Consider the following 14,241-nt stretch of genomic DNA (forward strand, 5'->3'; position numbering starts at 1 on the left):
CCTGGTATACCGGCAATCGGTGCAAGGTCATGCCAACCGAGGAGGAGAACTGCTGCTGCCGAGAAAACTCTAGATGCTTGGCCTACATAATCGAAGAAGACATCACTGCTATGCGTTACTGAGCTGCATGACTTCAAGGCAGCCTGCCTCACAAGGTCTGTGTTGAGGATTAGGATGGTGCTTATGCACAAACTTCGCGCAACAGTTCGCCCTTGCAATCCAGTAACGAGTACGTGTACTTTAAATGCGATGTCATTTTGACCACTGAGGCCACTAACATTTCATGTTTGTCTCCTATATTGTCGTAACTTTGATCTATCACTGCCAAATGAATGTAGTCTGCCTATTGAATACATTTCTCGCGCTTCTGGGGAAATCAGAGTTCATTTTATGTGTCCTTTCACGTTCAACTAAGAAACAATATTTATCTGTGCCCCAAACGTTATGGATTGCATGGGTGTTCACTTTTGTAATCTGTGTACAATTCAAAGCCCAAGTTTATTGATCCATGAAGTAACTTTTGTACGGGCAACTATGCCATAGGATACAGGGTGCATTTTCAAGTAAGGTCTTTACACTTATCAGGTTAATTTAAATACAGTATGTATGCTTCTCTTCCACAGGTAGTACAGGCTGGTGGGCTACCATTCATTTACATGGTGGCTTAATGGTAGTCTTGCATTCCGCGTTCGACGAGTAATACCCGCCTGTGTCGTTGGAGCCATTCACGTCAAATTCCCCAGTAACAGCGGACAGTACAGGGGATTTTCCCACACTGTGCTGCAACCCGAAGTATACAATTTGTAGTATATTTGTGCCATGAATATCAGCAACAAAATAAAATACAAATGAGCTTTTATGAATAGTTGTTTCAATTTTTCAGTTAATCAAGGACACACTCCCTTGCCTATAACGGACATGAAAGAATGGTTGGTACCCTTTAACGCTCACCTCCTCCGCAACAACCCATCCCCTCTCTATTATAACCCACTCCAGTACTGGGTGGGTGCAAACTGCCAAGGTGCCAAACACCATGTACACTTCTAAGGTATCTTCCGCACAGGGGCTATTGTTCACATGGCCTCCCCAGACCCAGTGTCTCCAGGCTCCCCTCTTGCAGACCCCGCTTGAAACATGTCACACATTCACATATACACCCACTTTTCTAATCCTTTATAAACCCCTTGATATTTTGCTGGAGAACATCTCTGAGCACTGGAAGGCAACTTTTATCGTGCTAGCTGTTCTCCTGCTACTAGCTCCCCTGCTTGCTGAATCTAATTGTTTGTTATTCAAGGTAAGGGTAGGTCACCTATTAACCTCTCTATATTCATCCATTTCGGATCTCAAATTTTCTATCTATTTTGACCGAATGTTCCCAGTAGTGTAATGTTCATTCACCTCCAATGACTTTACAATTGTCTAATGTTTCAAGTGTTTTGATCTCAATATATAGCACATTTCATCAATGTCCATTGTAATAGAAAGTAATCTTTCTTGGACCATGTCTATAAGCAGGTTTCCTTTTGATGCATGAAAGTACATTCAACGGAGTAGTAACACGTTACGATTTGTGTTATATCAATCAATTCTGTATGAAAGCTATCCCAGTGTATATTCGACTACGCTACACAGGTTTTGCTACTTTGACCAAAACAAACATTGCATAGAAAGCTGTGATATAATTCCATCAATCTCATGCATACAGTACCATTGTTTTGTAATTTCTTTTTTTTATACAGGTCTTATAGATTTTTCAAGAATGCCTGCCAAGTATGGTTCTCAGTTGCCCTTCTAGGAGCCATGTCAAAAGTCAAGGCACAGTTCTGCATACATTTCCGCAGAACATTGATCTAATGAGAAGATGGGTTAGATATTGTGGTCTTGCGGTGGACGAGATTAAAGGTAGAGCACAGAATGTCTTGAAGGACGCGAGGCCCAATCGATTCCACATCTGCAGCATGCAGTTTACAGACGATATGTACAATCAATCGAAGTACACAAAAAAGCATTGAAACCAGAATTTTCCGTAAATTGCTTCCAAATGCAATTCCAACTCTATTGATGCACACGCTGCCTCAGGTGAGTTGCGGATGATGAATTAGCTGTAGGCGGTGTGGTACTGAAAAGGTAACTTCATGAACGGATTGGTGCTTTCTGTGTAAATGTGTCTTACTAAAGTTTGCATATTTACCAGATTGTATTACATTTTATATTAACTATACTACCGTTTACTATACATCTGTCCCTGGTTTATGGAGCCTCAAATGAAGTAATTATGACCACAGAAAACAATGCCATAGTGCCCTTCAAAAGAAGCATAGAGTTTTCGTAATCGGTTGCTTGACATGTCCACTTTTTTAGGAGAGCGTACTGATGGAAGCACAGACCCTCGCAAGTGACAAAACCACCGACACATCCATTATACCAATAGTCAGCCCTACAGACATGCAGAAGTTCATATGGTCGACATTTGGATCTTCCCACATATCTAATGCAAATCTATTTTCCCTTGTACCACTTTATGACAATACACTGAAAATGAAGGAGCAAGATTTTGCATCCATTTCTTTTCCGGAGTCAACAACAATTTCAAGCGCCTATTAGGTAATTTTATTTCACTTTTCCTTTAAGAGAATGTATTATGCTTGGAATTCCGAATAATATGAAAATGTTTATGTATCCTTTCGGTTGTTTACACTAGGTGGCATTTATAGGTTTCTCTTTATATGTACCATTATCTGCATCCCATTGACTCAGTTCCATTTCGCTGTTTTCATCCGTACTAAAACAAGTACTGTGTTACAGGGGGATGCTCATACTTGGACTACAATTACATCGTCCTTTGCAGCTGGACCAAAGTATAAGGTATGCATACTTACAGTTTCCATGAATGAAAGAAAGTAAATCTTACATAGGATACTATTAGACAGTGACATGCATATAAGCGTGCAGTGTTTCAAACTTTTCTGATTTCAGTTCTAACGTTACACTTCCTCCCTAATGCAGAATACATTGCAAAATGTTTGAGGGCAACAATACAATCAGTAGGTTTTGCACAGTGATCTCTGATCAAGTACACTTGCCATCTCAGATGGCTATCGGGTGAAATTTGAAATGGATATCTTGACTAAATGACATACACTGTTTGCAAGGGTATGTGTGCAAGCACAGTGTGCGATGAAAGATATAGCATTTGTAATACATTTTTGTGTTGTTGTCATTTTTTTAATTCAATCAGTTTGGTTCTGTTTGTAGATATTTTATATTTAAAGTGCCATCTGCTATACATTGAACATGTTTTTACAACACATCTCCTAGAGACACAGAAGGAAAAGAAGTATAAAGACACAGACAACAAATGAAACCAAAGACGTTGCTTGCCAAAAAGATTTTACCATGGAGCAACTACTATTTGAGGCGCAGCGTGGTCCAGTCAATAAGCAGACTTGTGATGCTTATGCCCAATGGCCTGAAACTGAATTGAATGTGACCCGCGAAGCCAGCAAAGTGTCCTTGAACCATTGCTACCATGTGACAACTCGACAAGATGAAACTGAATATAATGAAGATGCATTGGAATTCCTTGCAGACCACTTGACACAATCTACACCCGCAAGAAAAATTACACCCAATAAACATTTCGGTGTTGACTGTTTCTCCAATTCGTGTGCAAATAACACAAGCTGAACTAACAGACTGAAGCTTCAACACAATTGACCGAGGAACTAGCCAAAGATCTCGACTACAGTTTGGACGATTTGTCCACCAGAGTTGAGTCACAAACCACATTCAAGCAGGACGATTGGCTAATAAAGGAGCACAAATACATTGTATTCGGTAGCTGCCTGGTAGAGATTATACTGATGCTGAAATGTGTCCATCCATTGAGGGGGAAAATATGCGGGGATCCATTGGTGAATGTGTCTCGTGTATTGCAAGGCACTAACCTGAAAATACAAGCCAGCTGTGTCCAACACCATGATACATTTTCATGGTCCACTCAACCGATGCTGGGCAAGGAAATCCAGATTGCCAGCTGGAAATCTACTATGTTCAGCAGCTTTACTTTTCAGTGGCTCGATTTATGGGGGTTCACTTCCTTGCTAAAACCCAGTACTACAAATATCAAAAGGGAATTCTTATTCCTTGCTATTAGTCAAGCCTGGAAAATTGATCAGATCCCAATTGAAAGCACATTCTCCGGCAAACGGTTCATGCTAGCTGGCGACGGACAGTGTCACAGCCCTGGATTTTCAGCAAAGTACTGCACATACTACTTTCAAGACATGGAAAGTAAAATAATTATGAGTTTAGAGATTGTGCAGGTGTCCCAATGTATATCCTCTGTGGCCACGAAGAAATATGGTTTCATCAAATCTCTCGAACATCTTCAATCGAGGGGAATGCAAATAGACATCATAGCCACCGACAGACATATTTCATACGGGTCTGTGCCGTTGATGGCCTATGGTGGGTAAGATTTTCATAGCAATGATCAATCGCCTGACCTGTGTCAACCCCATAACTAACAGAACGGATTGCTTTAGCTGTGTATTATTTTGCCAAACCCCCTTGGCGAGTGGGCACCTTTTTACACACTCATAGTATTTTGGCCTTTTGATGTGTGTGATTTTTTGGGATTCTCCAGAGCTCGGCATAGGTCACCATAGCATCCAAATTGTCTTTTCAAATGTATCCTCTTTGTCAACTTTTTGGCAAGAAGTGCCTGTTCTAGGATGCCATACAGTGTAACTCTGGGTTTTGCTTTTCATGAGCCCCTCCCTGTGTCCTTCCCTTGTGTTCCCTCTGCCCCCTCCACCACCCTTCCTCTTCTCTCCTCAACCTACCTACTATATGGTGCTGTCTGTCTATCCTATCATTTTTAAATGCTTCTCCGTCGACTATTCTGCTCTCCTCGCTAAATCAGGTAGGAAGAAGTTTAAAAAAGGACATCCTGTTCTCCAATCCTGGCCTCCCTATCGCCGATACCTATACCAGTGCTTCCTCCAGGCTAACCCCCACCGACACCCTTTTTGTCGTTCCCTCGCCAGAACTATGAAATCTACATATGGTATCTGTGCTCTCTCCTTTCTCTTTTTCTCCCATTATTGGTGGCACCCGGCGGGAGGCCCTCTTGCCCTAACTGCCCCCTCCTGCTTTCGCTCCGCACTCCCCCCACCCCAACTGGATTTGCACAATCTCAAGGTCTCTCTGTAGCTCTTTTGCACACGTGGATCAGCTGGGCTCATCTACGCAGTGTGATGTTCAGGGCAAGGGAGCAATGCATCTATATAACTAAACTAAACAACAGAAACTGAAAATACATAAATAATGGCACACATACAATCTTGCATGAATAGGGGAACCAGTAACATGGGATAATATATTGGCATTCTAACCTCTAGCCTTTGGAATATATTTGATATCACAAACTCTGTACCTAGGTGCACACCTTAAAGGTTTGATCTGCCATCTGCCCTGCTTGGGTCCTCGGGTCCTCAGGATATAGGTAGATGTGTGTTGCTTTTTGGGAGAATATATTACTACAAAGGATTAGGGCTCGCGTAGAGGTGGCAATGGGGAGGCAGTGGTGTGGGCTGGCTGAGCGAGGTGCTGGGGGAGAGCTGCATTTGTACAGAGAGATGGATTTTCGGGCCTAGTAGAAAGATGTCATTCAGGCTATTTTAAAATGGTTTCCGAATGCTGGGCAAGAAACTAGTGTAAGTTATTTGCAATGGGGTGTGGTGTAACAGAATGTCGCGGGGGTTGGCTACGCCTCCCCACACTTGGTTATTACATATGTTATGTTTAGAGAGGGACTTGTATTATCTTCTTTACTTACCTTCAGTGTAACTGTTGTTCGAAAAGAACTAAATCACTAGCACTATTGATAGGTAAAAAAGTATTCATGATCGCGCTGCATTGGTGGATGCCAGCAAACAATTTGTTTATTTTTCGGGCATACTTCAAATGCCACGTTGGTCTGCCGGGCTCATCGCTCCCATGGAGTGAAGGTCACTTTGTGTGATGTTGCTTGTGGGGAGTTCACACCCAAGTGTCTTGTACGATATGTTTTAGCTTTTGTGGCTTTCCTTCACAAAAACGAAAGCTACCAGGCATACACTCTCTAAAGAGGGTTCAATTGTTATTTGACCTTGGACGAAAGGGAGGAATCGCTATGGCTTGAAGGACAGAAGGTATCGAATACCCGCGGAAATGATAACATTCACTATTTTGAAACTGGACATTGCAACATTTACTTTCAATCTATGCAAACCGTTGTTCTGAGCGGGCACTCTGCGTTACGCCAAGAGAATGATAGAACTACCAAATATAATGTAAGTTGAACTATTCAATTTTTTTTTGCAATTCGAAACAGCATTTGGGCTGTATGCATATGGAACAATTCAACGATGTGCGAATATGCCATTTGACGAAGAAACTGTACACAACAATTTATTCCGTAGATTAAATTCATACCGTAACATAGTTAAAAAAACAATTGCTTAACTCGCGGGCTGTTTATAAGTCTAATCATTTATATTTGTGTACAGTTTAAAAGATGAATGAGTAAGGGTTTCATTTTCTGACCGGTATTGTTATGGGTTGTTAGTTGGGGCATATTGTGACGAATATTCATCAACGACCCACAAACACAACCTCTATGCTAGTGATATGTAAACCACTTCGTCCCATGACATCAGGGTGTGCTATCAACGTTGTATTATTGGATGTGCCGGGTGCAGAACATTTTCCAAGCGCACTTGGTTCGCTTGGTGAAATTTAATGTTGCCAGTTCCGTTACATTTTTTAAAAAGGTAGTAGCAGGTGCCCCTCTCTAGAAAGAACGTGGCATGATAACCTGTTATGTGTTTTTTCACACTGAGTTTCCGCAGCCATCGCCTTTTGCTCAATGTACCTTTCACAGATGGGAAATATCCATTTGTATATCAGTCCAGCACCAAAATGCTATGGCAATTCCCTTCTGAATAAGAGTACCTACCGCAACCCCATACATGTGTTTCAGCCTTGCTGGGCCTCACAAGTTTGTTGCAAATATTCCGTTATAATGCAGTCTAGCTGTTGTTCCATTTTTCCGTCAACTTCTGCATCCCATTGGGAGCTATACATACTCCACAGCACTAACCTCTCAAGCAGATCGTAGTCTCAATCTCTCTCCGTTGTTTTCTGTGTGTTTCCATTGTTTGTGGGTTGTGTTCGTTATTAGGTTTCATCCGGTGCAGAATTACAGGGTAAATGGATACATTTGAATGAAGAACGGCTACTAAAATATATTTTTATTATGATTTCTACACAGCTATATTTTACCGTTCTTTGAATGCCATAGTTTTGGACTCCCCGTCTTTCGTCTGGCCCCTCTAAAATCCATCTACCACTCCTCTATCCGTACTCTGTCTCCTCGGTCCTCGCAATTCTATTTCCACCTCACTCTCTCAGCTTGGCTGGCTCCCCTTCCTCTCACAACTAAAATTTAAATTCCTCTGTCTAGTCTTCAAATCCCTCCATGAACTCGCCCCCCCATCTCTCTTCTCTCCTCTCATTCTACACTCCCTCCCCCTATCTCCGCTCGGCTGACCTCTTCTAACTCACTGTACCCCTGTGCACATGTGCCTCCTCACGCTTCCGTTCCTTTCAGCTCTTGGCACCCCTACATTGGAACTCCTTACCTCTCTCTATCCGCTCCATCCCCACCTACTCATCCTTCCGCACCTCTTTGAAAGCCCTTCTCCTCCACTCCCCTCCCTGAGTTCTTCCCTACCTTCTCCCCTCTGCAACTCCCCTGTCCTATCTCCTTTCCCTCCCTTCCCCTTGCACCCATTGATCTTAAATCAGTTATTTGTAACCATCCCTACCTACCTCCTATCCCTTTCCCTTCTCTCTCCCCCGCCACCTAAGTAAATCGTTCTACATATTGCTTCACTGGTTTGCTTCATGATTTTATATATGCTTCTTTCTTTATTGTACCTTGTTGTTATACTGTAAAGCGCTTTGGATTAAAGCGCTATTTAAACCTAATAAACATGAACATACCGACTGATGGTTTCTTCAGCCAGCAGTGGCAGATACGCCTAAACGGATGGATTTCCATTATGCTGATGTGGGCCGATCGCCTGCGACAGATATGCCCTTTAGGGGGTACCAGTGACAAGGAGTAACCTTTCATCATTTACGGTCTAGCAAGAAGCGGATGCCGAAGCCTTGCGATTCAGGGTGCATCGAATGCGCATCTTCTCCCAAAAGGAACACTGTGTGCGTCATGATAAAGTTTTGATGCTGTAACCCAAGGACATTTAAAAAATTGGTTGTTAATCGAAATCAGCAGATTTCTCAGAGTGTTTTTTGTGAAAGAAAATCACATTATAAATTGCAGAGTATTGATGTTTCCTTTAAAAATAGTGTTTTCTATTCTGATTTGGGACGCGCTGTGCTGTGAGACGATGTGTGTGTTGATATTCCGGGTTCTGCGTCAACTGACGTTAAGACGTAGGTGATGAATGGGCGCGTTTGGCTACGCTGGCCACCAACGTCATGAAAATAGGTGGAGAATATCGATAGGAATAGTGATGTCAGATTCAGGGGCGGGTGATGTGATTTAGTGCCGGGAGGACACTTGAATTTAGGGTGATGCAGCAACAGATCAGATTGGCACAAGGTGGCCACGCCCCGCTCGTTGATTTCACATGTGTAGAAGTGAGGAAAACTAAGGTAAGGTGGATATGAAATGTTTTTACGATCGATCACAGTTTGCTTAAAACCACATGCCCGAACGCTCGGGACAATAACATTTCTGAACGCACTATTCCTTTAAGCATATTGAATGTGAAATGTCGCTGTTTTTTTTTGCAGGAAAATTTGGGATCTTTTGAAAATGTATCTGTTGTCTGGGATGCTTTAAAAGCATGGTTATGAGGGAGAATCATTAGCTTTGCATCTTAGAAGAAGAAACAGAGGGTGCAGAGCTTGTTAAACTGGAGAGTGCATAGTAACTATCTGAAGAACGATACAATCGCTCTACTTCTGCAGCCAACATATCCACTATGCGGAGTGCTAAATGCTCTCTTGATGGCGAACGGCACTCTAAGGCAGAAAGGGATTTGTTCTACACTACGCAGGCTTTTTGGAAGAGGCGAGAAATCTGGTACGTTGTTGGCTAGCCGGTTAAAAGTTAAGGAGGAGAGGCAAGTACTTTTTATTGCGAGTGAAGGTGGAACTTTTTTGCAAAGAAATTAGGATATTTGTGACGTTTTTATGTGTTTTTGCGCTTTGTTGTATAGTGATGACGGGCACATCATGGAGTTGGATGCGTCCGGCTACTTGAGCCAGGTCGATATGTCTAATTTGGATGATTATGATAGATTTTGCCTTGATGCGAAATGAACTCCTCAAGATGTTGCGGGCTCTATGAGGTTATGTCTGCTGTGAAATGTCCAGGGCCAGTTGGATGCCCGATTGAATTCTACAAAGCCTTCAGTCCCACTATTGCCTCTTTTTTTAACACAGTATGCGGAAATGATAATCGTACTCTCTCTTGGATTTCATGGCAAAGGGGGGGCATTTGGACACGTCTATGATAGCCAGTCCAAGCTGGATGTTGAGTTTTTGTGGTTTAAGTATAAGCTGTGGTTATCGGAAACCCATCATCTGGTTTTGAGAAATCTTTCACCCCCCAATGCTACCTTGCATGGCTCACCTATGATTCTACATTTAGCTAAAAGTATGCCGCTTTCTGACACCTTGCTCTATAAACTTCTTTCGCTGGTAGTGCTCACAGAAGCGTCTCAACAACGATGTCTGATACTGAATGGAATCGTAAATGTGCAGGCCACAGTAGGTTCAAGATTGATTTAGAGTTGCAGTATACTCCGAGGATCTCTCATATTTACTGGTCCCCATGGAAAATGTGGCCTACTGTTGATGACTGGCTGCATGACTTGTCGATTCTCTCTGGCAGAGAGAAAATGTCCTTTCAAATTAAAAAGACGCTACATAGATACTCTTCTGTTTGGAGTGCTTTTAATTAACTATACATCTAACTAATTGTCTCCCATTCACCCCTCCTTTTTTCCCCTCTCCTCTTTCTCCCCCTTTTCATATATGGCAACTAATTTGATCTTACCAATATGTATTTATTGTGCTCTTCTATAGTTGCTGGTTGTTAGTGTCATTGATGTCTTTTTTTTTTAATTATGAAATCAATAAAAAGAATTTCCAAATACATTGCCAGATAATTCAAATAAAAAAAGATAAATTTAAGGGATAGCCAGCTCGGCTGATGCAATTATATTTCATGTTGTAATGTATAGGTAACTTGTTATGAAATGTTAAACTATAGTATATTGGATACATACAGCCATTTGGCAATGCAGTCACAGAGAACCCACAGAGCTACAAGGCAATACCAATGACACTTAAATTTCTTTTTTATTGTGGTTTTATATACAGGCGCCAGATTGCATGAGTGCTTCAAGGTGCCCAAGTCACCCTGTTGCATCCGGGATGTAAAGCATGTATCTTTAATTAGGGTTGGAAAGAAAATACTTTCAAGGGAAAAGAGTGCATTTCCAGAATTGCTAAGGAGACAAAGGGTGGAGAGGAGAGTAGGTGGGCAGAGAGAGGAACGACGAAGGAAGGGTAGGACTGAAATGAAAGTAAGTGCAGTTTTCTGAAGACGTAAAAGTGCTATGGGGTCGGAAAGAACAGTTCAGTTAAGGGTTATGGTGGAAAATGTAGGAGAGAAGAAGTGGCCTGACAAGTGTTCACTAAGGTGCAGGCAGTTTAGGTACCTGGGGTGTCTAACTGCTTATATAGTTGAAAAAGGATGTGATAAAGGAGGAAGTGGAGTCGTTCAGGTTAGGTAGTTGAAGCAGGTGGTGTGATAGGTTTGTAATTAAAGTGAGGCAGTCTTAGTGTGGCAGTCTTTGGATAGTTCTTTTTATAAAGTGTTGAATTTGGGTTCTTGCTAAATGTAATCTGGTAGTTTGTTCCATGGGGTGGGGGGCAATGGAAGAGAAGATTTGTCTTCATGTTTTTACACCGAAAATTGAGAGGTGCTAATTTAGTCTTATTTGATGGCCGTGTGAGATGGCAAGATTAAGAAATGATTGGTCGTAGGAGGAGCTAGAAGAGTGCATGGTCTTGTGGGTAATGTTTAGGATTTTGAGTTCTATTTTAGTTTTGATGGGTAAGGAGTTGAGTGTTTTTAGAGTTGGAGTGATATGGCCATAAAGCTTGAGGTTTAGTATACATTTTGCAGTTTGATTTTGGATAATTTGGAGCGATTGTAGGTTTTCTGAGGAACAACCCATAGAGAGAGTATTGCAGTATAGTTTGGAGAGTATTAGGGCATTGGTGCTGATCTTTTGTTTCCTGGGGATGTGTAGGAGGTAGCATGTTTTTTGGTAAGGTCTTTTATATGTAGTTTAAGGGATAGGTTAAGGTCCATTGGGAATCCCAGGTTCTGTGCTTTTGAATTAGGTGAAGGGAGCAGCAGACCATATAAAAAAGGCAGCATGCAAATGTGTTGGGTGCCCACGACAATGGCCTCTGTGGTGCTAGGGTTGAGGCAGAAGTTGTTCTGGGGCAGTCATTTTCGTATGGCATTGGTTGATGTAGCTATTGGATTGGATGTTTGGGGTAATGGAGAAGTTAAGGTGTGTGTCGTCTGCGTATCCTTGAAACGTGGGTTCTAATTGTTCTATAATGTATGTTGCATGCTCGATCTAGTCATTGAATAGCCAAGGGGATAAGATGCATCCTGAGACACTCCTCGAGTAACTACCCTAGGGTTTAATAGAACAATCTGTGACTTTTACTGTGTGGTGTGGTTTAGTTTTAGCTCTCTAAAACTGCCAAAAACATGTAGTATTCAGCAGTTAGACAGGGTGCAAGTCAAAACAGAGACTTCAATAACCAATCACAGCAGCCCACATTACACTCTTTGTTGTACAAGTGTTTATCGAACAGAGATGTGCATTGGACACAACAACACTTTTTAAAATTTCAGGGGATTGTCCATTGAAAAGAATTGTGTCTAAAGGTGCCTGAATTATCCTCTCATGGGCTACTATGTGTGTACGTTCCTGTATTCTCTTGGAAACAGGATGCTGGTTTCTTATCAAGAATTTCAAAGGGGGTTGCTTGGTTCCTTTTAGATCTTCAGATTACAGTACTGATTGGTGTACTCAATGATAGAACGCCTCCTTTTTCCGATCAATAGCCATTTGGTAGCATCGGAATTCATTTTACTGCTAATGAATCATTGGAAAGCTTTATTTTCCATGAAGGTTGCTCAGCTTTCCTGCCATGATGCTTTAAAAAGGCCAGTTTACAACCAGGTAATATGTTTGCATTTTTGGTGTGTGGGGGTTTTAGGTTCTGGATATCAAAGAGGCCAAGATTTACAGCACTCCCTCGGACTCAAGATAGAGGATGTTCAGAAAGACCTCTGGATTTGTTTAGGTTCTGGGGAAATGTAGTAGTAGATTCAATAGCATAGATGGCTGCACTCACCTGGGTATATGATAGTTGTATATTGGCACACAAGGCTGCACTGTGTATAGGATTCCACTGGAATCCTACTGTAAATGTCCCTTTCCAGTCCGCCATTCGTATTGTCTCTAGTTCAAGTTCTACCACACCATTTCCACCATCTGGTTAATTTTCCATTGTAGAAATTCTATTTTAAAATACTGTAGGATTGCTGTGGCTACTGTTTGTACCTATATATTTGTTTGCTGAAATACCATGTTCTCAATAAAAACAGAAAAAGATAACAGTGCCTGAGCGATTCGGTGATTCAGTGAACCGTTCCATTTCATTAATTTTAAAGTTTTTTTATACTGCGCACAGGTGCCACCTGCGTGCTCTCTCGGGGCTCTGGCGGCTCTCTGATAAGACAAGGAAGGGGGAGGGTAAGGTTAGTGGGAGTAGTGGGAAAAGAGTAAGGGTGCTGTGATGCGCTGTTGGAAGCTTAAATTCTGATACACCGTTATCTGAATCTGGGAGCGAGATTCAGAGGTGGCTGTCATGTGGTGTGCAAGGTTGTGTGTGCTATGTCTTGTGGTTGAAGTGTTGTGAAGTATGTGCGGTTTGCTGTGTTGAGGAATTCTGGTGGTCTTTAGTGCATTATGGGTGCATGCAGAGGGTTGAGTGTTAGTATTAGTTCATCAAAATGCAAGAGATGGCTAAGCAACACAGTTCATCCAGATATGAGAAGTGGCTAAGCAACACAGTTCATCTAGATGTGACATAGGGCTAACTAACGTAGTTCAACTAGATGTGACAAATGGGTAACTAACACAGTTCACCTGTATGTTAGAGATGGGTAAGGAGCACGGTTTACCTGGATGTGGGCAGTGGCTAACATAGGTCCCATAGATGTGACAAATGGCTAACTAACATAGTTCACCTGGATGTGACACATGGCTAACAGTTCACTTGGATGTTAGAGATGGCTAAGGAGCACGTTTACCTGGACGTGGGTAGTGGCTAACTAACACAGTTCCCCTAGATGTGACAAATGGCTAACTAACACAGTTCGCCTAGGTGTGACAGGTGGCTCAGTCGCGCCGTTCACCTGGATGTGAGGAGTGCCAAAGCAACACAATTTGACTGGGTGTGGGAAACTAACACAGTTAGTTACTATGGTTGCTATATGACAGAGTACATGCAGCACAATAAGGTCTTAGGTTGGTAGGGGAATAAGAGGGTGGGTGAGTTTAGTGGGGTGCAGTGATGGCTGTGGCCCCTGACCGCAACACCCTTAACTTGCCTTGTCGCTGCTGGTTGACAGCTGCAGGCTTCCTGCTTCCCCGGCTAACACCCTCTGGAGCTGCTTCTGCAGGAGCTGCCCTTTGCCTCGGGGGCTGCAACAGGCAGTGGGGCTGCCCTACCGGGTTCACATGAGAGGGCATAGCACCCAATCAGGGGTGGGGGAGGGGTGGAAGGCGGGCAAGTACAGAGAAGGGGAATGGAAGGAAAACTGCCGCGATGCAGTAAGGTCAACTTACTGCTCCATTACATTAATGTAATTGCAAAAGGTGTTTTGTATAGTGCACCGCTGTCACTTGTACAGCATTGCAGTGGTTGATTGCATCCACTGCTCTAAAGGCCTCAAATGGCAGAGTGGGGGCTTGGCTGGAGGGCTGCAGCATATATTATTGTGGTAGTACACAGTCTGGACATGAGGAAAGCGCATTATGTAGAGTGTAGACATAT

At 42.5% G+C, this 14,241-nt stretch overlaps 1 protein-coding gene across 5 annotated transcripts in view; it reads right to left on the minus strand.

Annotated features, from left to right (window-relative positions):
• ATG101 (autophagy related 101) overlaps window positions 1–14,241 on the minus strand; it is a 336,942-nt gene that overhangs the window by 37,841 nt on the left and 284,860 nt on the right. The gene's annotated exons all lie outside the window — the stretch shown is intronic.

Source organism: Ambystoma mexicanum, chromosome 3q (genome assembly GCF_040938575.1).
Source record: "Ambystoma mexicanum isolate Mex_15411 chromosome 3q, UKY_AmexF1_1, whole genome shotgun sequence".
Taxonomy (NCBI): Eukaryota; Metazoa; Chordata; class Amphibia; order Caudata; family Ambystomatidae; genus Ambystoma; species Ambystoma mexicanum.